The sequence below is a fragment of the Zingiber officinale genome, chromosome 1B, assembly GCF_018446385.1.
Source record: "Zingiber officinale cultivar Zhangliang chromosome 1B, Zo_v1.1, whole genome shotgun sequence".
Classification (NCBI taxonomy): Eukaryota; Viridiplantae; Streptophyta; class Magnoliopsida; order Zingiberales; family Zingiberaceae; genus Zingiber; species Zingiber officinale.
This window is the reverse complement of record NC_055986.1, coordinates 70,928,179-70,952,208: the sequence shown is the minus strand read 5'-3', so window position 1 is coordinate 70,952,208 and position 24,030 is coordinate 70,928,179.

The window sequence follows — 24,030 nt, the reverse complement described above, 5'->3', positions numbered from 1 at the left end:
ATACTATTTAAATTTACCAACACTTCAAAACACCGTGAATTTTACATGCCACGTTAGTGTGGACGTATACAAAATCAACATTTGTAAGAGGAGGGTTTTACCCATTAACTATCTTGTCAACGTAACTTTATGACAAATAAAATTATCTCAAACACCGTTAATTTTGTATGTCACGTTAGTGTGGACGTATACAAAATCAATCATTTGTAAGAGGGGTTTTAACCCATTAATTTTATTATCTTGTCAACCTAGTTTTATGACAAATTAATAGTTGGTTTCCTTTTTGGTCACACAAGTAATAACAGTGACTCCGTTGGGGAGGATACTATTAGATGCATCTAAGTGTATACCATTACTTTGATACTAAGTCCATTAAATAGAATTGTGCCCCTTCAGTTGGAGAAAATCACACACATCCTAAATAATTTCCTATAACCATCCATTAAGGAAGTTTGATCTAGTGATCTACAAACAAACTCATCCGTTGTGGAGGGAGGCACTCAGAGCCAACACGCAAGCTTGTTGCATCACTTACAAACTAGTAATGAAGACCGTGGGATTTATATATTAATCCCTATCCCACTTAGTTATTTAAAATGAGAAATTTTAACCTATGCTAGCATATAACACATGCACACATATACTAAATAAAAGCAATAAATTTGGAAATTAATTTTCCAACTATTATGACATTTTCATCACTGTCCTCTGTGTGCTCCAACCCTAGCTGCTGCCATCTTTAGCCACCGCCATCGGGGCGAGTTGTCGCTTCTATCTTGCTTCTTATTCCGCTGCGCCTCTGGTCCTTGGATAGCACCACGCCTCGCAAAGATACGATCCGCGATAAAAATAGAATTTTATATATACCAATCCTATATTACATAAAGGAATGTACATGTATTCTAGATCAAACAAAAAAGTAAAATTCTAAAACTAATACAGCTCCTGCTGTATTTAATACATACAATCATGCACACACAATAAAATGCCCTTGACATGTCCAAGGGTCCAATCACACACAATATCTATATGCCATAATAGTTAGAGCCTGCAACCACAAAGTTAGCACATCCTACTATTATCCTGCCTAAAATATGTATGACATGTGCATAATCTATTTGAAAACCAAACACACAAAGGCAACCCCTAGCTCTGATACCAATTGTTGATTAGTCCTAGGAAAATCATACCGGTTCCACTGTACAAAAATTTTGTACAAGTGTCGAACCTTTCCTTAAATAACCTATTGTGTTCTTTAGAAGTTAAATTAGGAATCACAGACGGAACTTAACATCATTGACTAAAAATTTAACTTATCTGTTCTTGATGGTTTAGATTTGGATCGCAAGCGAACTTAACACTATTGATCCAAATCCACCTATGTTATTAATTCCTTTAAATATTAATTTTCAAAATTGACTTTCAGGACTGTATGGCGAGGCACATGTCCTTCTTGGGTATGGGAGCATCCACCAACATCTAGAAAAATCCTTTTAAGGAAAGCAAATATTTAATTTCCTTAAATAACTCTAGGTTAACAAAAAAAGAACAATCGAATCACAAATTCAAAAAATAAAACAAAAGAAACACAAATTCGAAATAAATCTGAAAACTCTAGAATCATATGCCTCTTGTGTTTGGTATTTCCAAAAATAACTATACAAAAAAACTAGTATGATGCGGAAAATAATTACTAGTTATACCTTTCTTTGTAAGCAAAAATAACCTCTTGATCTTCTACCGTATTTCTCTTCTAATCTCGGACGTTGTGTGGGCAACGATATTCCGAGATGAGAATCCACCTAAGCCACCTTCTTCCCCAAGCAAGATTTGGCCACCACAATTCTCCAAGAGAAGTAGAGGTCCGGCCACCACCACCAAGCTCCAAGGGATGCTAGAAACAAAACTCTCCTTCTTCTCCTAGCTATAACCGGCCATCAACAAGAGCTCCAAGAGAAGATGAAACCGAACACTAAAGAAGAAGAGAAGAGGAGAGGGAAAACCTCTAGGGCGACCACACCAAGGAGAAAAAGAGGGAGAGAAAAAATAAAATAGAGTTAGCACCCATGAAGGCACCTCTACCCCCTCTTTTATAATCCTTGGTCTTGACAAATAAGGAAAATTTAAATAAAAACTTCCTTATTACTTTGCCATGAAAAGGAAAATTTAATTAATTAAAATTAAAATCCTTTTCACAATTGTAATGGCCGGCCACTTTAATCCCCAAAACAAGGAGAGTTTTAATTAACACAAGAATTAAAACTTCCTAATTTGTTTCCGAAAATTTATAAAAAATTTCTCCAATAATTTTTTCCTTCGTGGTGGATTATAAAAAGGAATTTTTATAAATTAAAATCTTTCTTTTAAACATGTGGATAATTTTTAAAAAGGAAAGTTATCTCTAAAAATTAAAATCTCCTTTCAATCTACAAATAAGGAAAGATATCAAATCTTTTCGTAATCTTTTGTAGAAACTAATAAAAGTGAATATTTAATTTTTAAACTCACTTTTAAATCATGAACATGGTTTAAAAAGGAAAGTTTTCTCAAAATTAAAATCTACCTTTCAATCCACAAATAAGAAAAATTTTTAAATCTTTTCTTAATCTTTTGTAGAAAGCTATAAAAGGAAAGATTTAAATTTCAAACTCTCTTTTAAAACCATGATTTTCACATAAGAAATAATTTTAATAAAATCCCTTTTTATTTTTCTATTGGCCGGCCACCTAAGCTTGAGACCCAAGCTTTGGCCGGCCACCTAAATTTAGCTTCACCATTAGCATTGGCCGGCCCTAGCTTGGGCTCCAAGCTAGCTTGGCCGGCCACCTTAAGGTGGGTAGAAAGGTGGGTATTGGTGGGTAAAATTCTTTATATACAAGAGGCTACGATAGGGACCGAGAGGAGGAATTGGTTTTGGTCTCCCGATGAAAATAAGCTTCCCGTGTTCGTCCCGAACACACAACTTAACTTCATCAATAATAATTCATACCACTAAAGAATTATTATTGAACTACCGCATCAATCCCAAATTACATTTTGGGCTCCTTCTTATTATGAGTGTGTTAGTCTCCTTGTGTTTAAGATGTCGAATGTCAACTAATTAATTGAGTTACTGACAACTCATTTTAATTAATATCTCAGTCCAAGAGTAGTACCACTCAACCTTATCATCATATCGGACTAAGTCCACCTGCAGGGTTTAACATGACAATCTTTATGAGCTCCTCTTGGGGACATTATCAACCTAGATTTCTAGGACACAGTTTCCTTTTATAATCAACAAGACACACTATAAGTAACATCATTTCCCAACTTATCGGGCATTTTGATTTATCGAGCTAAATCTCACCCTTTGATAAGTCAAAGAAATAAATATTAAATATATTTGATTGTTATTATATTAGGATTAAGAGCACACACTTCCATAATAACTAAGGACTTGACCTTTTATTAAATTAGTATAAAAAGAACTTTCCTTAAATGGTCCTGCACAATACACTTAGAGAGTACTAGTGTAATCTATTAGTCAAGATAAACTAATACCTAATTACACTACGACTATTCAAATGATTTGTTCCTTTCCATCTTAGTCGTGAGCTACTGTTTATAATTTATAAATAACCGATAACACGATCTTCTGTGTGTGACACCACACACTGTGTTATCTACAATATAAATTAATTGAACATCTATATTTGGTATATATAAATGTAGACACTTGACCAATGTGATTCTTATAAATGTTTATACAAACGCTAGGCTTTTAGTATACACTCCAACACGACCGATGCAAGGAACAATGTTATATTAGGCTATCTATGATATAGCAAAAATAGGAGGGGCAAGAAAGAACGATAGATACACTTTGAAATAACTTGTGAAACAGGATAGAAGTAAATCTTTCAAATAAAATAGTTTAATGAAGATATGTGCAGTGTCTGATTGTATAACAGGTTTTACATATTTGGCAGGAAATGTGTTTTTAGACATTTCTGCAGGTACTAGACGACAAAGAAGGTACATCTGGGGTACAAAAAAGAATCCTTAAAAGTCATTTATCACTATTACGCAGCTTACGTCATCTCATAACAAACTATAACAAACCGGGGTCCACTTCATGACTACAGAGGTTATATGAAGTTGTATAAAAAGGGGAATCCTCTCCGTTGGCAAGGTAAGTTTACATCACTGCTCACATTGGCAATCCTAATTTTCAACTACTGTTCATCCTCTTCTTCCTTCTTCCACACCGAGAGAGATCACTGACTTGAGTGTCGGAGGGCCTAGCCAGGGATTCCCACCCCGGTCTTAGGTCACTGACGATAGTGTTGGTTGGTCTCTTGTGCGTAGGAAGCCTTGGAAGCTCTGGATCTGGGTTTTCTTCACTCATATTTCTTTCGCGCCATTGGAGCTTCGCACAAGGAGGGTATTCTGTGATTCTCTTCTCCCCAATCCGCTTTGGGTTTCTCGGATTGACATTCAGTCAGGTATTATTCTTCACTGGTAATAGGTTTTTCTCCCAATTTTTCGTTTTGTCAAGCTTCTCAGACAGGATCAAATTTGGCGCCGTCTGTGGGAACTTCACCTGAATCTGAGACTACATGATGAAAGAAGCTGGAAAATCAAATCTACTCACCATTAGCAGGGAAGATCTGAATTTCCTCATTAACACTCATGTGCAGAAGGCTCTACAACAACAGCAGCAACAATAACAAGCTCATACTGGAGCCACTCTGCAGGTAGCTCATAATCCAGCAATTTCAACTACCGAGCACTAAAAGGGAAAGGAGCCCGAAGAGGAAGAACATGTATTTTTTCCTCCAACCACAGCCTCTCCGACAAGGCATCCACGAGCCTTTCTTCGTACTCCTATGGAACAGGGAGGACAAAGGCCTGTGTTTCAAGAACTTCTGGCGAAGCACCAGATAGAGAAAAGCGTAAAGTTAAAATGATAACTAGTGATAGCTCGCCGGAAAAAGTCATCTCTCCATTTTCTCAAAGCGTGTTGGATGATCCGCTTCCTAAGCGGTATCAAAATCTTCAGATCGGCGAATACACTAGGACTACATATCCAGAGGATCATCTATTGAAATTTTAAAATGTAGCATTATTACAATAATTCTCCGATGGGGTAAAATGTCGGATGTTCCTTACTACACTCGGGGGACCAGCACAATGTTTGTTAAAGAGATTACCAGAAAAATCTATTCGAAAATTTAAGGATTTCAAGAAAGTTTTTCTACATCACTTTTCTAGTAATAAGAGGTATCATAAGACTCCTTGGAGTCAATTTTCAATTAAACAAGAATCCAATGAGTCCATCCGAGCCTACATCAAAAGATTCAATCAGGTAGCTATCGATGTACCCAACGCTACTACTGAAATCTTGGTAAGCACTTTCTCTCAAGGTTTAAAATGATAATGATTTCTTCAAAGATCTGGTGAGAAACCCTCCTGCCAATTTTGATTCCTTAATTGAACGTGCCACTGAATTTATTAATGTGGAAGAAGCTCAAGCTGCCCACATAAAGGAGGGCATTACTTCTTCCCCTACTCTGGTTAAGGAGAAAGCTCTTGCTCCTGTTCCTCCACCAAGGAGGCCTCGAGCGATTCATCCACCTCATCGTCAGCTGGAATATCGTTCGTAAGCAGTGCAGCATATGGAGATACAGCCAGAAGCACCCAGAAGATGGTGCACTTATCATTAAACTTGCAGTCATCATACTGAAGATTATTTTGTTTTAAGAAATAAAAGAGCAAACAGGGAGCGCTACCAAAGACAAAACTATTATCGACAACAGAACCCTAGGCAGCAAAGTCCGCTCAAATTGGAATATCGCCCGGTCGAGCCTCGGCAGGATGCATTACCTACCATGGCCGGTACAAGCCAGGTGTCAGAGAAGACTCCGTCTGAAGCCCTGACAGCTCGACAAGAAGAAAATAGGAGTAACGCCACCCGGGGCAATATCAGTATTATCGCAGGTGGGTCCACTGATGGGGATTCTAATAGGACCAGAAAAGCACATGCACGAAGACTTGAGATCCATGTTGTGGGGTGTAGCATGGAACGAGCAGCTGGTCCCGAAATAAGCTTTGGACCTAGAGATCTTGAAGGGGTAGAAATACTCCATGATGATGTGTTAATAATCAAGGTCGTGATAGCCAACTATACTATTTCTTGTACCTTTATAAACACTGGTAGTTCTGTCAATATTATCTTTAAGAAGGCTTTTGATCAATTATAGATCGACCCGAGCGAACTTCAACAGATGGTAACTCCTCTATATGGATTCATGGGCAATGAAGTACAACCGCTCGGTCAAATAAAGTTGGCCATATCTCTGGGGGAGGAGCCCCTGATGAGAACAAGAAGATCTTATTTTATGGTGGTGGACGCCCCGTCCTCTTATAATGTGATACTGGCTCGACCGACCCTAAACGAGTTTAGGGCGGTCGTTTCTACTTTCTATCAAAAAATTAAATTTCTTGTTGATGACCAGGTCTGGGAGGTGTGAGGTGATCAGAAGACAGCTCGAAAATGTTATGTAGAGATCGTTCGGACTGAAGCTAATGCTGCACGAAAAATTAAAAGAATGGAAGTCAATGCCATTCAAGAAAAGACGCTTGTTTTGGTTTATGAAGAAAAGGAAGAAGTCCAGATTCAGACCGGGTGACCTGAAGCCACTACTTATATTGCGGCTGATCTTGATCCCACTCTGAAAGCCGAACTGGTGCAATGCTTGAAGAAGAATAATGATGTGTTTGCCTGGACACCCAAGGAGGTCTCGGGCATTTCTCCTACAGTGATGGAGCATTCTTTGCATGTCTTCCCAGATGCCAGGCCGGTCATGCAAAGGAAAAGAAATTTTAGTGCAGAGCAGAACCAAATCATCAAGGAAGAAATAACTAAACTCATGGAGGCTGGTTACATCAGGGAGGTACAATTTCCTAGCTGGCTAGCTAATGTGGTTTTAGTCTCTAAGCCAGGAAACAAATGGCGGGTATGCATTGATTTCCGGGACCTCAACAAAGCTTGTCCAAAAGATTATTATCCGTTACCCCAGATTGATCAACTGGTAGACTCTACTGCTGGGTGTGAATACATCTCTATGCTAGATGCTTATCAGGGCTATCATCAGGTCCCCCTAGCTAAAGAGGATCAAGAAAAGATCAGTTTTATAACATCTGAAGGTACTTATTGTTATAATAGTATGCCCTTCGGACTAAAAAATGCAGGAGTAATTTATCAGAGGCTTATGAATAAGGACTTCCAGAAGCAGATTGGAAGAAATATGGAAGTATATGTCGATGATATCTTAATTAGGTCTCTTCAAGCTGTTGATCTGTGCAGGGATGTAGAAGAGACCTGCAAGTCATTGAGGCAATATGGGCTCAAGCTGAGCTTGAGCAAATGTTTATTCGGAGCAAAAGGGGGAAAGTTCCTGGGATATATGGTGTCCGAGCGAGGAATAGAGGCCAACCTGAGCAAAGTCAAAGCACTTCAGAACATGGAGCCGTCGCGCAACATGAGGGAAGCTCAAAGACTTACCGGCCGGATTACAGCCTTGTCTAGGTTCATTTCCGGGTCGGCCGATCGTAGCTTCCACTTCTTTAAAATACTCCGGAAGGCAAACAAATTTCAGTGGAACGAGGAATGTGATAAGGCCTACCAAGAATTAAAAGATTACTTGTCTACCCTTCCTGTATTAGCTAAGCCTATAGTAGGAGAGACCCTCTGGGTGTATTTGTCAGCTAACGAGAATGCTGTAGGCTCTGTATTAGTTAGGCAGGAAGGGAAAGAACAACAACCTATATATTTTTCCAGCCATTTATTAAAATGAGCTGAGTGTAGATATACTACACTAGAGAAGTTGGCTTATGCATTAGTGTTGACTGCTCGGAGGTTGCGCCCATATTTCTTAGCACATGAAATTGTTGTATTGACCAACAGTACGCTCGGACGGGTGCTACTCAACCCAGAGACATCAGGTCGGCTGATTAAATGGATGACTGAACTTAGTGAATATAATATACAGTATCAACCTCGCTCGGCCATCAATGCACAAGTTCTAGCATATTTCATTATAGAAGTTCAAGGCCCCGAGGAAGAAAATATTTGGAAAGTTTATTTGGATGGCTCCTTAACCAGACAAGGTAGCGGAATTGGTGTTCTTCTTATATCTCCAAGGGAAGACAGACTCCAACTTTCTATCAGGTTGAATTATAGAGCCACTAACAATGAAGAAGAATAAGAAGCATTGATTGCCGGATTGCAGGCCGCTCGGCATATAGGAGCAGCTCGGGTCCTCATCTATTCTGATTCTCAGTTAGGATCCCAACAACTATCAGGTAACTTTGAAATTAATAATGACAAGCTCAAGTTATATGCTGAGGCATTTGATAAGTTAAAGTCCTAGTTTCAAGAAGTAAATATACAAAAAGTTCCTCGGTCTAAAAATCAGGTAACAGATGAATTGGCTAAGCTGGCCTCCGCTATAACACCATGGAATTTGGATCGGCCAGTGGAACAGACTCTGTTAATATCTTGTATTGAAAGACAAGCTGACGTAGAAATACAAGGCGACTAGAGGGCACAAATTATATTGTATTTACTGCAAAGCATTCTTCCCAGAGATGCAGAACAGGCAAGGATATTTAAGAAGAGAGCTGCTCAGTACACTATGATAGGGGAGCAGTTATATAAGAGAGCTTTCTCCAGACCTTTGCTAAAGTGTGTTAGCACAGAAGATATACAATTTATTTTACAGGAGGTTCATCAAGGCTCGTGTGGTAGTCATGTTGGAGGAAGATCCTTAGCTCACAAATTTTATTAGCAGGATATTTCTGGCCTACTCTACATGAGGATGCTAATAAATTGGTAAGAACTTGTATTTTTTGTCAGAAACATCAAAATATTCCGCATTATCCTACGCAGTTATTGAGAACCTCTATAGTCTCCTGTCCCTTTGATCAGTGGGGCATGGATATAGTGGGCTCATTTCCTATGGCAGCTGCACAAAGAAGGTTTCTATTAGTAGTAGTAGACTATTTCTCTAAATGGGTAGAAGCAGAACCACTTGCTCGGATTACCGAAGATGCAGTTATTAAATTCCTATGGAAAAATATCATATGCAGATTTGGTATCCCTCATAAGTTAGTTTCTGATAATGGAAGGCAATTTCAAGGAGATAGAATCCTAGACTGGTGCAACAGTTATGGCATTATTCAAGCATTCACCTCCGTGGCGTATCCGCAAAGTAATGGTCAAGCAGAAGTAACCAATAGAGAAATCATAAGGGGCTTTAAAACAAAACTGGATTATGTTGGAGGTAGCTGGGTAGATGAATTACCTAGTGTTTTTTGGGCTTATCGTACTACACCTAGAGAAGCAACAGGAATTAGTCCTTTTCAATTAGGTTATGGGGGAGAAGTAATAATTCCCATCGAAGTGGGAGTAGAATCTGATAGAAAACAATTATATGATGAGGACAATGTTGGTCGACTGCTCATGGAGCTAGACTTGATAGAAGAAATTAGAGACAAGGCTGCAGCTCGTCTCACCTCATATCGACAATGAATGAGACAAAATTTTAACAAAAGAGTTATCCCTAGATTTTTCCAAGTAGGAGATTTAGTATGGAAGCGTGTTAAACCCGTTGGGGATGTTAGCAAGTTAGCACCACAATGGGGAGGACCTTACAAAGTGATAGAAAAACTCGCATCGGGTTCATATTATCTTCAGGATACTGAAGGAAGAATTCTCGAACGTCCTTGGAGTGCAAATCATTAACAGCCCTACCGAACCTAACAAGATCACATCATTCCAGAGTATATCTGAAGGAACAATTCCAAATTATTTAAAGCAAGTTCCTGGCGAACTGGGGACAAGTATGCTTATAGTGTATATACTCTATTTCTTTCACTAGATACAATGCAAGACAAACATCGCCCAAGAAATAAATGTGGTTCAAACAGTTTGACAATCATTGCCGAACTTTTATAATCTATTCAAGTGGTCAACAATTAGGAACCTTAAGGAAGGACCTATCCAATTTCCTTAAGAAAAACTCAAAAGCATTAAACCATTACGAGGTTAGTGCAAGCATTACAGTTTTGCTTCAAAACATAGTCGATCGGGAAAATTTCATGAAGTAACTCGAACGGGTCTTCATGGGAGGAACTGGAGACTTTAAACTATCACAGAACCTAGTCGATCGGGAAATCTCATGAAGTAGCTCGGACGGGTCTTCATGGGAGGAACTGGAGACTTTAAACTATCACAAAACATAGTCGATCGGGAAATCTCATAATGTAACTCGGACGGGTCTTCATGGGTGGAACCGGAGACTTTAAACTATCATAGAACATAGTCGATCAGGAAATCTCATGAAGTAACTCGGACGGGTCTTCATGGGTGGAACCGGAGACTTTAAACTATCACAGAATATAGTCGATTGGGAAATCTCTTGAAGTAACTCGGATAGTCTTCATGGGTGGAACCGGAGACTTCAAACTATCAAAGAACATAGTCGATCAGGAAATCTCATGAAGTAGCTCGGACGGGTCTTCATGGGAGGAACCAGAGACTTTAAACTATCACAAAACATAGTTGATCGGGAAATCTCATGAAGTAACTCGGACGAGTTTCCATGGGAGGAACCGGAGACTTTAAACTATCACAGAACATAGTCAATCTAGAAATCTCATGAAGTAACTCGGACGGGTCTTCATGGGTGGAACCGGAGACCTTAAACTATCACAGAACATAGTCGATCAGTAAATCTCATAAAGTAGCTCGGACGGGTCTTTATGGGAGGAACCGGTGACTTTAAACTATCATAGAACATAGTCGATAGGGAAATCTCATGATATAACTCGGACGGGTCTTCATGGGTGGAACCGGAGGCTTTAAACTATCACAGAACATAGTCGATCGGAAAATCTCATGAAGTAGCTCGGAGGAGTTTTCATGGGAGGAACCGGAGACTTTAAACTATCACAGAACATAGTCGATCAGGAAATCTCATGAAGTAACTCGGACGGATCTTCATGGGAGGAACCGGAGACTTTAAACTATCACAGAGCACAATCGATCGGGATTATATTGTCGAGGTAAATTCAAAGTTATACAGATTTCTTCACAAAAATCATTTGGTATTCCACACTGAATCAAAAACCAAGGTTCGAGGGGAATTCCAGACATACATATATATACATTACATTTCCTATCTGGAGGCCCGATCGTATGAAGCTCTTTATTTAAAACCACCAGGAGTATTATACTCAGCTAAGAGCTCAAAAATCCCATGAAGTTCCTCACATAAATTACCCGTTCTTTTGAAGTATGAATGATACTCGGCACATGCCTACCTGAGTAAAATTCAGGGAGATTATGGGAAATTTTACTGCTCAAAGTTATGTGGTCAAGGAAGATATTATTAGCAAAGGAGTTTATTAGAACAAAAATTAATTCCAAGGATTAAGCCAGGAATTCTTGAATAAAGTAGAACTTATGCTCAGTTTCTAGAAGCATTTCAAAGGAAGCAATCTCAAGCTAACACAAACTGGAAAAAGAAACAGGTAAGTATCAAACTTTCCCCTATATTGCAATCACTTAATTACAGAGTTTTCAGTTACAATTCCTTTTATTACCAGTTTTTTCATTACAAGTTCTTTCATTACCAATCTTTTTGAATACATAGCCATGCTTACTTAAAATGACTCATCAAATCTTCGGGTAATTCTTTGTTTAGTCTGCGACGACTTATGAATGAAGAAGGGGGTTCCCTAGGTAGATAACCACCCTCTCTCAGTTGTTGAAGAATTCCTGACACAGAATGATTCAATGCTCCTACAATTTGACGAACATATTCTTTAACAAACGCCGAAGACTTTAGATAAGCTAGGCGCCACTCCTCCCACCGGTTCTCCTCCTGCTCCTTATAACTTTGAAAGTCAGCTTGTAGTTTAGTATTTTGATCTTTTAAAGCATCTTTCTCTAATTTCAGTTGTTCCAGTTCCTTTTGGAGCAGCGATAACTCGACATCTTGAGCTTTTCTTTGTTCTTATTCCTGTAGAATAGCAAAGTCGTGTGCGGCTGAATCTTGAGCCTGCTCAGAAAGAAAGACACTATGAAACCTCTCTACTTTCTCTAAAATAAAGCTTTTATGAGAAACATCTGAGAGATCTTTTTCCTTTAAAGCAATTTCCAGTCGAAGACCAGAATGTAGTCGGTCCACCTGTAGCTCCAAAGTTCTCCTTTCGATCTCTTTGTCTTTTAATAATTATTGTGATTCCTGTAACTCCTGCCTCAGTACCCTTAGTTGCTGATCTTGCGAGACTACTTTCTCTTGAAACTGAGTCAGGTCATTCTGAGAAGGAGGGAGAGTAGCTTTAAAGGTTTCTATTTGAGCTTTTAGCTTACTGTTCTCCCGGTCCCGAGCCATAAGTAGCTGGTCTATGTGAATACTTGAAACAAGAAACTAAACAGAACAATAATGAAGATTAGGAAAAATGACAAGTAGGTAGTAACCTATAACTAAGAATACGTACAACAATAGCTTGGCGACTGTGATTGTCAGCCCGATCTAAAATATTGATGCCCCTTAATTGCTCTTGGCTATGTAGCCTCGATTCAGCCAATAGACCTTGTAACTGGAGGGAACCATAACTTGGGGGATGAGAAGTTTGCCCCATTTGGGAAGGTATACCCAAAGCTTGTCTGAATAAAGGTGAGGGAACTGAAGAAGAAGAAAGTAGGGAAGAAGAAGACGTAAAAGAAGGGAAAGAAGTAGTAGAAACAAGAGCAGCAGAAGAAGAACTAGATGGGATGGAAGGTGGTAATGCAAGGGGTGCTGATTCAATCGTCGAAACATGAATCTTTGAGGGCCCTGCACTTGGAGAAGATCTCCGGCAAGGTGTTCGTTTTGCTCGCGGCCCAGAAGCTAAAGGAGGCAAGGCCAGTGCAAGAGGTTGAGAAGATTTAGAGGGGATAACAGCCATCTCAGAAGCAGAAGCAGAAGGAGCTGAAACAATAGCAGAAGAAGAGGGGATGAGTAGAGCAGGTCTCATCATCCTAAGAGTAGGATTGGAGATAATATGGGTAGGGGACATTGGTGCCTTACCTCTCTTAAAGGAAATAGGCGCCAGAACGAGAGGAGCTTGCACAAAAGTACCAAAAAGGTTGCTAAAAGGAGCATCCTCAGTAAGCTTTGGTTTTTTGACTAAGGCAATGAAGGGTTGTTCTTCTTCCTCTTCCATGGCTGCCACAGCTTCTGCTTTTTGCTCTTCTTTAGACAGCAGACCCAGGGTAGAGGAATTAGGATTAGCCTGGCAAGTTTACAGCCATTCCTCTCCGAGAATATTCACAAAAGACTTAGTCATAGTAGTGTTTTTATACATGAAAGTTGGAAGAAGAGCATCAGCTGAAACGCAAGAATTGAGCATCATTATAGAGGAAATATACCAATCAGTAAATGTAGTGCAAAATGTTTATACATACCAAAAGAGCCATCCAAGGGAGTGTCAATGTTACTTATTCCAAAAGGGAACATCAATCCTTCCATAATCAAATGGGGTAAGCTGAATTTCACCCCCTTTAGTTTAGATAAAGCAAAAGCAACAGAGGGATCATTGAGGAGATTATTGGTACTAGGAACTGGAGGTAGGTCATATATCCATTGGATAGGAAAAGGAGGAGGAGAGGGGAGACGCATAAGGAAAAATTTGTGACACCATTCCCCTTGAGGGGGAATTCGGTTGAACAAAATAGCCTTAGGGCGAGACTGAAATTTGAAGACACCTATGTCTACTTGGCGCGGAACGAAGAAGTGATGAAAAAGACGAGTGGATAAAGGAAAATCTAGCAGTTTAGATACTCCAATGAAACCCATGAGGATAGAAAAAGACTGAAGGATAAATTGGTTAAGGGGAATATTGAAGTAGGTACTAACATCAGGAAAAAAGGATGAAGAGGGAATCGAAAACCTTGTAGAACTTAGTCTCGAAAGATAGATATACACCCAAGAGGAGGGAGATGAGGACTATCCTGAGGAGTGGGACGAACTATATAGGAAGGAAAACCATAGCTCATTCGTAAATCCATTTCCTCTGTCTCTTTGAGGTCAGAAACACATGAAAGAAACCACGCAAGAGGAGAAGAAGCCATGGCGGAACTGTAGAAGGAAGGTGAATAGAGGAAGGCGAAGAAAAAGTTGGGAAGCGGAAGAGAACTTCTTAAACCCTTGTTTTTCCTTTCGATCCAATGCTAAAACCCCCAAATAAAGATAGCAGAAGAAGTAGAAAAAGGAAAAGTACTCGGAATCCTAATCGTCATAAATAGGTAATGTCATCAAAGGATAAAATTGAATTCAAAAAGAAGAATGAATCCCAAGAAAAAGATGTTAAGTTGGGTAATCTTCCTCGGAAAACATGACCAAGTTTCTCTCGATATAGGCTTGATTCTTATGAGAATCAAACAAATATGGGGAAAATCGATCGGGTGCTATATGTTCAGATTATCTGTTTGAGTAAAACAATAAACCCGGATGGGCATAATAGACCGGGCGAAATTTAGTTGAGTATAAGGCATTAGTCGATATGTTCCCGTATAAGGATATATTGACCAGGTATAGTAAACCAATTGATGTCGAAATTAGCATAGCAAACGGGACTTGGTTAGAAACTATCGGACGGGACTCATAAACATAAGTATGAATCGATCAGTCACAATAGGCTGGCCGAGATAAATACTATTCTAATATGTCGATCAGAGGTTTATAATGGTAAGTCAGGTGACATCCACCAGAATGAACCAGATTAAGTTTGGTTAAGTATAATACATTAGACGATATTCATAAATACAAGTATAAATTAATCGAGTATAATAAACCGACCGATATTGAGAATATTGCGATAGGACTGTACTAAATCGAATGGGGCTCAATTAACTACAAAATACTGGACGATATTTGTCAACGCTGGTATGCATCGACCGGTCACGATAAAACAGTCGAAATGGAGGATATTATAATATGTTGAGTGAAATTTTATGGTGGCCAGCCAAGCTACATTCAATATACTTAGACAAAACAAACAATCACCATGAAGAGGAATAGATTTAACAATAAAGAGGGAAGTTCAACTTTACATAAATTTACCAGACTGTCACCACAAATCCTAGTCCACCTTACAAGGGTTTGAATTCAAGTAATTGTCAACTGGGCAAACAGATCTGGAGGCCTGTTATCGAGAAGTTTGCGATGGTTTAGGAAGTTGGGAGGAGGATCGCGAGATAAGAAGCTTTCCTCTCGCAATTGTTGCATCGTCCCTTCAGCTCCAGCAGTGAAGGCTGCCAGGATCGACTTCACGATTGGCCTATTGAACTCAGTGGATTTAATCATGAGGGTGGCCTTATCCTTGAAGCGAGTGTCTTCATTAGCCTTGTAGACGACCAAAGCCGTTTGGGAAGTCTTTAGTTCGGCTTCTTTGGTGGAGACCTCGGTTTTAGCTGAATTTAGGGAAGTATTCAAGGAAGTTATTTCGTCATCCTTCAGCTGTAAGGCCTTAAGTTTATCAGCCAATGCCGACTCATAATCAGCCTTTAACTTGCCGTGCTCAGCCGTCCGTTTCTCCAAATTGGAAGTTAATTCTTTGTTAAGATCCGTAGCTGATTTGAACTGCGACTGGAGACTCTCAATTTGGACTTCAAGTTGTTTCTTGGAGAAAAGGGAAAGCGTGGCAGAAGACAACTAGGTAACCCGTTGTTTCAGTTTTTCGTTCTCGGATTTTAGCTTCTTGTTCTCTTCGTATAAGTTGTGCATCAACCGAGACAGACCCATATTCTCTAGCCATCACTGGGAACATGATAAAGGATCATAAAATAGTAAAAGACAGATAATAAATAAATTTTGACGAACATACCTGGGTTTCCTTGGTAGAAAATCTGTCAATTGCCTCGAGAGGAGAGAGCTCCCCAAAAAGAGATTGAATTTTTTTCCCAGGCATCAGCAAAAGAACCTCCCAGTAAGATAGGGAGAATGGGAATGGCAGAAGAGCCTGTAGAAAAAGAAGAAGTTGGAATAGAAGGGGGAGCAAAAACTAGATAAGAAGAAGGTAAAGATCCAGATGTGGGTACAGACAGAGGAAAGGTGAAAGAAGGGCCACCAGGAGCAGTGGTACTAGAGGAAGGTGGAGCAGAGAAAACGAGAGAAGGATAGAGGTCAGCCAAAGTAAGTTCATCAGAAGGAAGAGTAGTAAAAGTAAAGTCTTCTGAGAACAATTCTTCGGCGGAAAGGATGAGTCTCCTTTAGGGAGGAGGAGCTTTAGTGAGTTTGCGCCTCGGGCGTTTACCAGGAGCAACTTCAGCTATCAATTTACCAGAGCTCATAGGAGACGTAAGCTCAATGATAGGAAGGGGAGTGGCTGATGAGGTAGCAGCAGCCACTGGTGAAGCAACAGTTGGCAAAGAAACAACAGGGATTTCTGCAGGAAGGCCTTCGGGAGCCTCAGGAACCACCTGAGAGCTGGATACCTCAACTAAAGGAGTCGGATCTTCAATTGGAGGCGGCGGAGTAATGACAGCAAGAAGCTCTTGTTCTTTTGCACGAATTGCGTCCTCTTCTAGACGCAGTTCTTCATCGATTAAAGCAGAATAAAAATTGTCCACTACAAAGAAAGAAACAATGGTTTAGTTAGTAAAAATCAAAAAGGAAGAAGCGGGATTTTACCTAAAGTGCCTTGTGTAGTAGTCTTGACGGGGCTTAGACCAAATAAGTATAGAAGATCGACCCTCAGCCACTTAGGGATAGAAAGCCGACGACATAACAATTTTTCACAATAAATAGTAAAAGAAGGATGAAGATGAAACTCCCTGACGTCGGGCAAGGGAGGTAAGGAGGATCTCCAGGCATGAGGCCAAGGAATTGGTCCTGGAAACTTTATAAAGAAAAACGAGATTTCCAAGCCTTAAGAGATGAGGGTATATCCTCAAAAAGGACTATCTTAGTTCGGGATTGGAACAGGAAAACACCGGGCTCCGAACACTTTGGGTAAGAGAACATGAAAAAATTTTGGGGAGTAGGAGGGATATCTAACAGGCGAAATAGCATGTAGGTTCCACATAGATAACCAAAGGCGTTAGGTGCAAATTGCGGCAAAGGAATATCAAAATACTGGCTCACTTCAATTAGGAAAGGAGGAATAGGAAACCTTAAACCCCCTATCAATTGATCCTTGAAAAAAGTCACGCAATTAGCGGGGGGACGATGAGGATGATCATCTGGTCTCGGGATTAAGATGCTATATTCCCTAGGGATTTCATATTGATGGCGGATGGAAAGCCTAGCATTTTATCAAAAGAAGAAGAAATTTGGACATACCAAGGAGTAATCGTTTCTTCAGCCATAGACAGAAGTAAAAGTTTGTGGAACAGCAAGTTACTTAATAGAAGCAAGAAAGGAGATCGCCGGAAAGCGGTGAGCGCGAGGTTTGATCAAAGACTGTAGCGAGAAAAGAACTCTAAGGCAAGAAAGAAAGGGACAAAATTGATAAGAAGATGAAGGGTTTAGGGTTTGGAAAATACACAACCGTCGTTAGATCAAAACACTTTTCTCTCAATAGACGTTGAGGATTATAGAAAAGGGGCAAATGCTCATGTGATGTAGTAGAGAGAGAAGATATGTGTTACATAATCATAAAGGAGCATTTATGTTGGGCGCGACAAATCGAATCATGCTGGGGTTGGTAACACCTAGTCATACGCCTCCAACATTCTCTTACCATTGAAAAGCCAATCACAAGCAACGAAATTCTGAAGAGAAGAAGTAGTTTACTAGGCATAATAAAGGAAGAGGGATTGAGTTTGACTAAATCCAGGTTAAGGACAAGAAAAAAAATAAGGAAAGTTATTTGGGCATAAAGCATGGTCCAAATTAATGTCATTATAAAACATAAACTAACATTGATCGAAATAATTTTACTTATAATATTGGTTAGCATAACTATAGCTATAATAGAGAAGTATAACATCGGCCGAGATAACCTTGTTTATGATAAATAAGCGAATATCAGTCGGTATAATGTTAGCCATAATAGGTAAGTATAATATCGTCCAAGATAACCTTGTTTGTGATAAACAAGCGAATATCGGTCAGTATAATGTTAGCCATAATAGGTAAGTATAACATCAGTCAGGATAACCATGTCTATGATAAACAAGAGAATATTTGTCGAAATGACAACGTTTATAATATACAAGTGGATATTGGGCAAAACATCACATCTATTCTTATGAATTAGAGGGATTCAATAGAGTTACCCAATTCAGTACCAAAGGTTGCTTGAATTTACATTTAGAATCTGATCAAATACATAACATTACATTTCCCCCTCAAAACATTAAACCTCGAAAGGTCAACAAAAATTATAAACATAAGCTCTCGGGATGCTTAGCAAATTTCAATCCCACTAGAGTCAAACTTGCTAGGGAGCAGAAGTGGAAATATTTTTACCTGGCACGAAGGAAGCTTGCCCGGGCGACAGAAGTGGCAATATTTTTGCCCGGGACGATGGAAAATATGAAGTAGGGTGGTCTCAAGGGCAAGGGGAAGGGGACAGATCTATTCAGGCCCTGGTGCAAAGGTGACTGAAAGAGCCTCTCCCCTGTTCGAGCCCTAGAGCTCTGCTACCAGAGCAACCAATCCTAGCCCGAGGGTAACATGGGCTACGTGTTTGTAGCAACATCCATGGGCTATTGAGTTGGTCCTCCATGAGTAATGAGAATTCCTCTGAAGCTCGAGAAACGTCATTTTTTAGGATGGTTTCTCGAACCATGGAGTTAGCTAAAGAAAAAAACTTGAATAAACTGTATAGACCTCGCCTTGTCCAATAAGAGTCGCCCCCAAAGAGGGGGATCTAAGGTCATACTCTTAGCAGGAAAAGTTGGCGAGGAGGGAAAAGAACTGAGGTAGGTGATGAACGAAGAGAGGGTGGTAGCCCTATTTAAAGGATCAAAGGACCTAAGGAATCACTTTACTAAGGTTCACGAGATCACTGTACTCAGGTTCACAAGATATCTGTACAAAAAATTTGTAAGGTCACTTCAGTACCCGTGGCAGAGTCACGGGTAAAGAAAAAACAAAATCAGACTTGTGTCTAGTCAGTTGGCTACACCTCCTTCGACTAAACTTGAAGGGAAGGCTAGTTATATGGGTTAGGTTTCATGGATCCCCGGTGAGGAAGGGAAAGGAGAAAGCCGAGTTGAGAAGATAGATCAGTATTGATCGAGATATACCTCTAAGGAGGTAGGATAATATCGACCGGGATATACTATAAAGGAGGTAGGTCAATATCGATCAGGATATACCTCCAAAGAGGAAGGATAATATTGGCCGGGATATACCTCGAACAAGGTAGTCCAATATCAATCGGAATATATCTCCTGGAAGGCAGGCCAATATCGGCCGGTATATGCCTTCAAGGAGGCAGACCAATATCGATCAAGATATACCTCCAAGGCGGTAGGCTAATATCGACCGGGATATACCTCCAGGAAGGCAGGCCAATATCGGCCGATATATGCCTCTAGGGAGGCAGACGAATATCGATCAAGATATACCTCCCAAGAGATAGGCTAATATCAGCCAAGATATACCTCAAAGGTGTTAGTTAGAGCCCTAGAGCCAATCATTTGAGGATTGTATTATGGACTTGTTGTATCATATTCTTATATAAATAAAGGCATTTATTTTTGGTTATTATACTTACTTGTATTGGTGCCAAATAAACTAAGTATAATAGCGTCATTGAGTAGAAGGTTCTTACCTATATCAATCGATTGGTTGAATCGATAGTGAGATGATATAGGGAACACTACTATTAATCATTCCTAGTCGAGTATTAACATTCAGGGGCAATGTTAATGCAACGAGACTAGCATGTAGGTCAACTCGATGACTTGATCTCACAAGTCATGGATATAGAGATATCAAGTTAACACATGGGTATGCATTGGAGAATGTATACTGAATGACCCACCATGAGAAAGTATCATGGATCGTTATATGAGTGTCATATACTTTCTCATGTGACTATTAGTATGACTACTAGTCCTTGGACCTGAAGTCACCATGGTTCCCTACATAAGGAGTTATGTACTTTGGTTTCATCAAACGTCACCCGTAACTGGGTGGACTATAAAGGCGATTACTTGGTATGTAACGAATTATGCAGAGGGATGTGAATGATGTAGATGGGATCTATCCCTCCTATATGACGGGAGCGACATCGATATTCTTGATAGAGTGAGACCACGAAGTGCATGGCCATGCCCAAATGAGTCAATTTGAGATATTGAGCTCATTTGATTTAGTGAGTCTACTTGGAGATCAAGATTTAGATTGGTCAGAGGATGACACGGTCTATGCCTCACATTGATCAATCTAGATGTCTAGGATAGAAGGGCAATGTCATATATTGTGAGGAGTCACAATTAGTAGTCACAAGGTGATGTTGGATCTCAACATTCTTGTAACTTGGGTAGTAATGATGTGTTGCTAGATACCACTCATTACTTATGTTCCTAAATGGGTTTTGGGGCATTGCCAACATTACAAGAACCTATAGGGTCACACACTAAGGACAATTAGACGGAGATTAGGTTCATATGATGAACCAAGAGATTTAGATTCATGTGATGAATCAAATTGGATTAAGAGTAATCCTAATTGGGCTAATTGAGTTGGACTCAAGTTAATTCATGTGTTCAATGAGTCTAATTTAGATTATGACTCATTCAATCAATTTAATTAAATGAATTAGATTCATTATATTAAATTGGCTTGAATTAAATGGTTGAATTAGATCAACCATGAGAGAGATTAAGCCAAGTTTGACTTGACTTTAGAGGAAGAGGAAGAGTCAAGTTTGACTTGACTTTATGCCACATCATTTGTGACTTGGCATTAAGTGGCCAATGATGATGTGCCACATCATCATAGTTAACACATGTATGTACCACCTAATGGAGGTTACAAATTCCCTTTTCTTTAATGTGGCCAGCCACATTAAATGAGAGGAGTTACATTGTTGTGGTCGGCCACTAAGGGGAATGAATGGGATTCATTTTCATTGAAGGCATTTTTGATTCCATCTTCTTCCTTGCTCTCTCTTCTTGCTCCCCCTCTCCTCATGTTGCTGAGACCATCTTGGAGTGCTAGCACACTCTAAGGTTCTCCCTCCATCGAGTTGTTCGTATGGATACTTCTAGAGGGTTGTCTACTTTGACAATCTTGAGATTCGGCACCTTGTATGAGCGGGATTCACGAAAGGTACGCATCAAGGGTAAAACTCATACTATAATATAGATCTAGAGTTTGTAAACTCATACTCGTAGGTTTTTCGAAATTTTATTCTTCGCACGGATCCGGTGGCGGGGGTTTCGGGGTTTCCGCGACGCGAAAAAGCGGTTTTCGCGGCCCGAAAGACCGAACAGTGGTATCAGAGCCACATACGAAGACTTGTACGAGTTTAGTTTGTATTTTTATGAAAAATATAGATTCTATAACATTCTTTAATTTTATTATTTTTAGAGTTTTTATGGGTATTTTTCTCGTAGAAGCGAAGCACAAGGTTTTCGACACTTCTAGGTTTCGACTACCGAGAAGATTTTTCCGAAACGGCAAGGTTTCGCCCCAAAACTTTTTGGGACAGCAGGCTAAGGTGCTGTAGGATCGCTTAGGGACACTCGCGATGGTTAGATCACTGGTAGGGGCACTGCCCCTAGCCCCGCAAGGGGATTTGTTCCGCGATTGCGCCCGAAAACCGCTAAACGGAACCGCCGGGAATTTTTACTTGTAAAAATTGTAAAAATTGGTATTAAAATTACATAAAATTATGGAAATTGCATAATTTAGAATTATGTATAATTTGTGATAGTCATGGCCCAAAAAGACCCAATTGGATTGGTATATTTGTGTTGTAATTCATATTACGGCCTGCGCGCCGTCATTTGTATTGTGTGTGTTGTATATTTGATACGCGACCTGCACGTCGTGCCTTTCTCTATTTTTTCTTATTGTAAATTAGTTTAGACTCGAATGTAACTTGAGTTTCAAAATTGTAATGTATAAAATTGGAGTCGTGGAAGGTCCACTCGAGACGGAGTTACGAGGAGGGCGCGAGCAACACAAGGTGGTCCAAGGGAGAAGCTTGAGAAGCTGTTGACCTTAGGTTAACCATCTGATCTTTTCATTGGCTTGAGAAGATCGTAGTAGGGCCATGACTAATTACAAATAAATTTAATTAATTTCTTGTGTGTATGTGATGCATGATTAGTAACTAATTAGTGCCTAACGATTAGATTAGATCTAAATCATGTACAAGATGCACCCTCTCGATTAGATTAGATCTCAATCGCATCAACTCTAATGCTTACCATGCCGTGATACCTATCATTACCTCAATCACATGTGTTGTTGAATCTGCCAAAGCAGAGCAACACATATTATCTTGGTAGGGTACAGAGGGACAATCTTGGTCCCGCTTATCAACGCATGGGCGAGTACAAACTCAATTAGATTGAGTATTCCTAGTTAACTCGGTTGGATCGAGTACAACTATATGCATTCTTCCAATGGTTGGAAAGATAGGACATAAATCACATTTATATTAATTCTTGGGTGTATTATTCAAAGCTAACTCAAGTTTTAATATAACTGTGGATAATGATCGTATAAACAAGAGTTGCATAGAGATGTAATTGGTAAATCATTACCTACCGATCATACTAAATCTTGGGCGTATTAGCCAAAGCTAACTCAAGGGTTAGTATGATGTGGATCTTGTCCCACATGAATTATAGAATTCAGTGGGAGCATCATTTAGTTAAAGGCCTAATTAAATGATTTAAAAGAATATGATATTTATTTTCTGCATTTTCTGTTGTAGATAACCATGACGTCGAATACGAACTCTTTTTCCTTGCGTTCTGTCCTTGAGAAGGACAAGCTCAACGGAGCAAATTTCCTGGACTGGTACAGAAACTTGAGAATAGTTCTCACCCAGGAACGTAAACTGTACGTTCTGGAGCAGCCCATTCCGGAGGCTCCTCCTGCCAATGTCACGCGAGCTGACAAAGATGCTTACAAGAAGCATCAAGACGACGCATTAAATGTGTCCTGTCTAATGCTCGCGACCATGAACTTTGAGCTTCAGAAGCAACACGAGTTGATGGGCGCTTACAATATGGTTGAATATCTTCATCAACTGTATCAAGGACAAGCGCGGCATGAGAGATTTGAGATCTCAAGGGCACTATTTCAGTGCAAGATGTCAGATGGGGCTCCCGTAGGCCCATATGTACTCAAAATGATTGGGTATATTGAAAACCTACAGAGGTTGGGATTCCCGCTTGGTCAAGAGCTGGCCACTGACCTGATCTTGCAATCCTTGCCGGATAGCTATAGTCAATTCGTTCTAAACTACAATATGAACAAAATTGACAAGCCACTGCCCGAGCTGCTTAGCATGTTAAGAACTGCTGAGCTGAACCTTAAGAAGGTTAAGCCCCACTCTGTTCTGATGGTTCAGAAACACAAGGGCAAGGGCAAGCCCAAAGGCAAAGGAAAGTCCTAAGCCAAGGGCAAAGGCAAGGCATTGAAGCTGAAAGGAGGGGTCGCCAAGGATGCTACCTACTTCCACTGCGGTCAGACCGGGCACTGGAAGAGGAACTGCAAGGTGTACTTGGAAGATCTTAAGAAGAAGCAAAGTGAGACTTCCACTTTAGGTATATATATTATAGAAGTCAATCTATCTATTTCTTCATCATGGGTATTAGATACCGGATGTGCTTCTCACATTTGTACTAATGTGCAGGCACTGAGAAATAGTAGGACATTGGCAAAGGGCGAGGTGGACCTACGCGTAGGCAATGGAGCACGAGTTGCTGTTGTTGCTGTAGGAACTTATCATCTATCTTTGCCCTCTAGGCTTATATTAGAATTAGATGAATGTTGTTATGTGCCTGCATTAACT